Source organism: Myotis davidii, unplaced genomic scaffold, assembly GCF_000327345.1.
Source record: "Myotis davidii unplaced genomic scaffold, ASM32734v1 scaffold1711, whole genome shotgun sequence".
Classification (NCBI taxonomy): domain Eukaryota; kingdom Metazoa; phylum Chordata; class Mammalia; order Chiroptera; family Vespertilionidae; genus Myotis; species Myotis davidii.
Genome location: NW_006282377.1, coordinates 44,927 through 51,664, shown reverse-complemented (window position 1 = coordinate 51,664; position 6,738 = coordinate 44,927). Strand labels below are relative to the sequence as shown.

The 6,738-nt window shown below is 42.3% G+C and overlaps 1 pseudogene; it reads right to left on the bottom strand.

Annotated features, from left to right (window-relative positions):
• Positions 1 to 3,370: 3,370 nt before the first annotated feature.
• On the bottom strand, positions 3,371 to 4,874 carry LOC102753437 (annotated as a pseudogene).
• Between the last annotated feature and the right edge of the window lie 1,864 nt (positions 4,875 to 6,738).

Genomic DNA, 6,738 nt, shown 5'->3' with positions numbered 1-6,738 from the left:
GCCTGTACTTGTTCTTCAATAAATCTCCACCTTTGTCATACTACCCTCTGTCCGTGGATTCATTCTTTGACTCCAGTGGACAAAGAATCTGGATTCCATACAAAAATTCCCTATCACTTTCCTCCCCTAGTGATTAGACAGGCCAGGCACAGGGTGTCTGCTTACGTCATACATCTCCTTCCTGAAAAATCAGACAGAGGCCGAAAACCAGTACTACAGGCTTTATTAGAGAAAAAGCACCAGCCGGGCTGTTTCGCAAGGGGAGAACAGCAACACGTGCAGGGGTGGGCACGCCTTTTGAGGGGCGGAATGAGAAGGGGTGGGGAGCTTAGTGTACTCGGCGCACACTGATTTGTGGCTTACTGCATTGTTCATATAGGACAAGGGCTTAGGGTATTCGGCAGGTGTGGATTGGTGGTCCAATGTATAGTCCATATAAGGTACCTGGTTAGTCACTCAGGTATTTCTGGGCTGCAGGTTACGTCATACCCCGCCCACCAGTTGGGGGAAGGGAGGATCTGTCACTTCCCTTGTCACCAGATTTAGACAGGCCCACCTGCTGGGTTTTCAGTTCTCTGTAGAAAGTTCTATGAAAAACAGAGGCAGAAACATCAAATCCATCAGATTCTAAGGAAAGAGAAGTAAGCACCCTATAGCCATGTAAGATGATGAAGTTAGGACTGAATTTATTCCATCTACTGGGTGCCAGGCTCTATTCTAAGAACTGAGGATCCTCCGTGAACAAATGAGACAAAAATGTCTGACTTTGTGGAGCTTACATCATAGTGAAAGGAAACAAAAAACAAGCAAGTAAAAATATACAGTATTATTCAGATGATAATAAATGCTAAGTATAAATAAGTAAAGTAGAGAAGAGAGACTGTGAGTGATAACAGTGGTGGGGTGGAGTTGGTATCTACATTTAGCTTTGTTTTCTAACAGTAAATCCAGGGTTGGGAGCAGAGCAGAGAGAAAACGTGGTCATCATGCTCAGGACTAGACCTTGTCTGGGGCACCAACATTGACTTTGGAATGCCACCCTTGGGAACAACATGTTTTCAGGGTCATTTGGGAGAAGCTTCACTCTAAGTCCCTATTCCTCACCAGCCAATATGCATTCTCACACAGCAAACTCCAGAGGTAAGCAAAGAGCCCTGAAGAGTGGATCAGTCTAAGACTGAATTTACCAAAGTGTTTTATCAGCTTTACCTCAGATTTGACATCATACTTATTGGACTAAAGAAAAAAATCTGTTTTTCAGAACTGGGTTTAGAAGTCTTCCTTGAAACATCAGGAAAGCAGTAGGAGCACCAGAAAACAGACCTAAGCTGGCTTGCGTGGGTGGAGACTGGTACAGCCACATCACTTCACTTCTAGTAGCACCACCTCTAAATTGTTGTTGCCTTGAAAAGACCCCTTCCTTAATCCCAAACAAGAAATTTCTTGCTATTCCAAAATTTTCCAGGAGATGGCAGTACATCCTTAAAAGCAGCAGACCTACCAGAAACAAATTTGCCTACTTTGTGGCTGCCACAGAAGCCAAAATTAGGTCAAGATATTTGACAGGTGGGTGGGGTGCTAAAAATTATATTAAAATCTGATTCTGTTCTAGTTCCGTGTTTCACCCAATTTTTTACTAAACAGGGCTTCATAGTGGTCTGTATGTCAGTCACCACTTAACCTTTAGCACCGTTATGCCCACAAAATGATTCTTCAACACACAGCTACTATGACTCTCCACTATCTCACCTGTGTCTGAATGTACCCAGAATCTCTCAAGCTAAGGCATAGCAATCCTAAACATAAGTAAATTCATTCCACCTGACAGAGAGTGAACAGGTATTATAAAAACCTAACCCAGGGTTCATGGTGCAAGCTTTGAAACCACCTTTCCTCTCCTTGGGTAAAACAAGAAGTAGAAATAAGTCCTGATCTGTAAAGCCAGATCTATAAGGCACGGCCCAGGTTAACATTTGTATTGTTGGAATCATTATATTTTGAGAAAACTAGTAGAATAAGTGAAACGCAAAATCCACATTCTAAGTCATCCCCTGACCTCTACCCAAGCTCTGGTACTTGGTGTTCTCCCTTCCATTCAGTTAGAGGAAAAGAAGAGATAATCCAATAACACATTGAACTCTTTAAATCACTGGAATATTTCAGGCTAATATAAGGTGAGATGGTATAATATATTGGGAAATTAGTAAGGAAAAGAAAGAATCTGACTCCACCTAAAAGTTCTGTAATTTTACTTTCTAACCTGGAATCCAACTCTTGACTCTTCTTTACAAAGGTCAGAAGAGCCCATCTGTGGTCAGCGCAGCCTGTCCTGATCTCCCCCGATGCTGGTTCTACATTTCCTGACAATAGATAGAATCCATAGCTGCCCCTTTGAACAAATCTCATCCAGTCAGAGCCTCTCAGTACAGGGACGTTGGTGGCAAAGGTCTGGATGCAGTAGGATCATATCCAGAGTAGACCTTTGACCAGAAACAAGCCAAAGAGATAAATATGGTAGGGTGGAGATGATGTTTTTTCCAGGATGGTCAAGGGTTGTGCCTCCCTCACTCAGACTTTTATCAGTTAGATGGCATTTTTATGGCTCTTTTTAAAAGTCTGAACTTGTAGTTCAGAGCAGAATTGAAGGCTTCCTGTTTACTCCACTCCATATCGACACAGAAGAATTCTTACTTGTTTCTGTATCTAAGAAATAATCATCATAATAATACTTCTGTATAGAACTTCATAATAATAATAATGGCTTTATTTATATGGTACTGTATTAACTATTTGCTAGGCACTGTTCAAATACTTTACATTTAACTCATTTTAATCATCAACAGCCCTGTGATAAAAGTTCAAGTGTCATTTCTATTTTGTAAATGAAGAAACTAAGGCACAAAGAGGCTAAGTGGCTTTCCCAAGGTCACACAATAAGTGCATAGTTAGGACTTCAAACTAGGCAATTTGGCACCAGAGTCTTTCTCCTTAACTAATACATAATATTGGCTCTACAAGGTGCTTTCACTTAGTATATTTGAGCTTGACAGCAAAACTGTGAGCAAGGTAACATAGGTATATTATTATTTCTACTTATAGATGGGAAACTAAAGCTCAAAACACGTTTCAGTGGCAAAATTGGAGCAATTACTGGATATTTTTCCTTTTTTTAAAATAGAACTTTCTATTTTATTAGATTAAAAAACACAAACAAAACCAGCAGGAACTAGAGGAAGAGATGGTAAAATAAATACAGGAAAAGGCTAGGCAAAGTTTAGAGATGACAAAGGGAGAAACGGAGAGGAGGTGGTACATTGAGAGCCCGAGTCAGGGCAGAAAAAGTAAAGGTTTCTAAGGAATAGACATCTCTTCATTTGGTAACAATTTTCTGGCACAAGACTCAAGGCCCAGAACTAGGGAGGGGCTCAGGAGGTGGTGGGCCAGGACCCAGAGCGGAGACAGTGAGTGACAGTTTGTGGACAGTGATGAACTTCTTGTAGGCCTCACAGATGATCTTGAAGGCTCGAACAGTGACATAGGATATGTCTGTAACAGGGTACTGGTATAGAGTGGTGCTATGGGTCACTTTGAAGACCTCTAAACAGGAGCCTTTGATGGCCACCCTTGGGAAAACCATTCCTCAAATGTCACATCATTGCTAAAAGTGATGAAGGTACCTAAGCAACGAGCAGGAGGGATGAGGGGTCTTGTCCTGGCACGGAGAGTCAATGCAGAAGCCATGGGAGCAGGATCAAGTGCTTCCATATCAACATTCTCTTCTGTAGGGCCTGGCTTCTCTACCAGCAGCACTGTCACTAAATGGTAGGTAATTATGAGCCCAGGGCACTTTTGCTTCTTGTGAACCTGCTACTCTTTGTCAGCCTGGAGTCACTCATATGCCTCCAGTGAATGTAAGCTGAGCTCCTCTGTGATCTTGGCCCCCATGAGCAGCTCCTCCTGGGTCAGTGGCTGCTCCCTGTGGGACCCCTTTCACTGCCTGTGACTGGCTCTGCCTCTCCTGTACCACAAAGATATTTGTTGTGTATGTTCAGCTGTACATTGACTCATGAACTTCCAACTGTCAGAGGCATTATCCTGTAGTTCTAGTGGTCTTGGACCTTCTGAGAGATACCATCTGGGGTGCTGACTGTTTGAGGCATTACTCTCTTGAGAGGCTCCTTCTAGGTGTTGGATACTACTTTGTGCTTCCTTCTTGACTCTTCTAGCTCATCACTGGATGGTTCATCCCCTTCATCGATGTCAGAATCCACCTCATCTTCTGTGTCTGATTGGTCCCTTTGATATTTAATATCTCATGATTCTTCCATGAAATCCCCATAAATCATCTGGTAGAAATCTTCTTTCTCTGCCTCCAGGAGCCCAGAAAGCCAGTTCCCCCACAGTCCCCTAGGGAGTCTGGCCCCTAGCCAAACAGAGGTCCCTCACCCAGTGGTTCTCCTACATATTTCTAACCAGACCCCATGCTCAGAGGCATTTCAAAAAATCATCAAAGCTACTCTTCATCCTCCTTGAAGTTGATAGGATGCCCGTCTATGGAGACATGCTGTCCAATTCCCACCTTTTCTCACCCATCCCAGGAGGCAGAGGGTTTGCTCAGAGAAGGCCAAGCAAATCTTCACAATTCCAGACCAATCCTAAAAAATGAAACAAGCAATGGATACTCACTAGGGAAAAATCAGCCCTGGCTCCATCATGGAAGGGTGGAAAGATGCTACTTCCTCCTGACCTTTCCTTATCACATTGGATTCAATGTTTTCTCATAGTTATATATATAATTCCCTTATTCAACTGTGCCTTTCCTGGGAATGGGAACAGGGTCTCACTCACCTCAGGACCCCTGTAACAGCTAGCATTGTATACTAGTAAGACAATAGGCATGTAATGCTCCAGAGCAGTGGTTCTCAACCTTCCTAATGCCGCGACTCTTTAATACAGTTCCTCATGTTGTGGTGACCCCCAACCATAAAATTATTTTCGTTGCTAATTCATAACTGTAATTTTGCTACTGTTATGAATCATAATGTAAATATCTGATATGCTATATGTGTTTTCCAATGATCACAACCCACAGGTTGAGAACCGCTGCTCCAGAGGGACCCACCCCTTCTGAGCTCTTCTGCATCATTTGATCTTGACATTCAGGCACCTTCACCAGTAAGCACTGTGTAAAAAGATTGGAAGCTGAGGAGATACATGCCCTAACCCAGACTCCCGACCCCCAAAGAGAGAGACATTAAAGGTGTTTTCAAATACTGGAACCCACGGCTTGCTTTCTTGCCCATGTTCCCTCTAGTACTCTCTTCTTTATTTCCTAGAAAATAATTGAATAAGCTCAATCACCCTGACTGTTAGAATTTTAGAATTGGGCCCTAGCTGGTTTGGCTCAGTGGATAGAGCGTTGGCCTGTGGACCAAAGGGTCCAGGGTTCAATTCATTTGGGGGCTCCTCCCTGGCCTGGGCCCTGGTTGAGGCTCATGCAGGAAGCAACCAGTCAATGTGTTTCTCTCACATTGATGTTTCTCTCTGTCTTTCCCTCTCTCTTTTAATCTCCCTAAAAATCAATGGAAAAATATCCTCAGGTGAGGATTAACAAAAAAAAAAAGAACTTTAGACTTGGAAGAAACTTTATCATATTTTAGTCAAGGTAATGGAGCCTGAGGTGGTTGAACTATAGCCCTATATCACACAGCTGAGAACCCAGCATGCCTTGCCCTAGCCTGTGCCACCCCACAGAGAACTTCAACTTTGCTGAAAAAATGCTTTCCTCACTAGCTCAGAAATTCCTGCCATTAATCAAATGTACTTTGATTTACAACATCAAAAGTCAACTTTAATGCCCAGATCTTAGCTGGGAAGAGCAGCCCATGGAGGGAGCTACCTGAGGACATTAATAGTCCCAACATCCCCCCCTTCCCCAATATAGAGCAGCAGCAGTTTCCTGGGGGTGGGGAGCAGAGGTCGAGGGATTCTCAACACATTTTAATATTCCAAGATGACAATGTTCTACACCAGAGTCTCTCAAAAAAGAGTAGGAGTCAGAACAGATCTAAAACACAGATACAAACTAAAGAAGGCAGTCAAAATGGGGAGACAAAAAACAAGTCCCAAATGAAAGAACAAGAGAATCCTCCAGAAGAAGAGCTAAATGAAATAGAGATGAGAAGTTTATCAGAGTTCAGACTAATGATTACAACGTTGCACAACACCATGAGAAAACATATAGAAATTATGAAAAAAATGACCAGTAGAAATGAAGAATGACAGCACTAATACAGAACATATTGGAAAGAATACACCATAGATTAGGGCAGTGGTTCTCAACCTGTGGGTCGCAATCAATGAAAATACATCCTGCGTATCAGATATTTACATTACGATTCATAACAGTAGCAAAATTACAGTTATGAAGTAGTAATGAAATAATTTTATGGTTGGGGGTCACCACAACATGAGGAACTGTATTAAAGGGTCGTGGCATTAGGAAGGTTGAGAACCACTGGATTAGGAGAAGTAGAAGATCAGTGAATTAGAAGACAAGGTAGAAAAAAATCACTCAGTCAGAGAACCACAGAGGAAAAAATTAAAAAACAGGAAGTCAGCTTAAGGGAGCTGTTTGACAACATGAAATGTAACAATATTTGTATCATAGGAGTACCAAAAGGTAAAGAAAGTGAATAAGGGATAGAGAACTATTTGAAGAAATAATGGCAGAAAAGG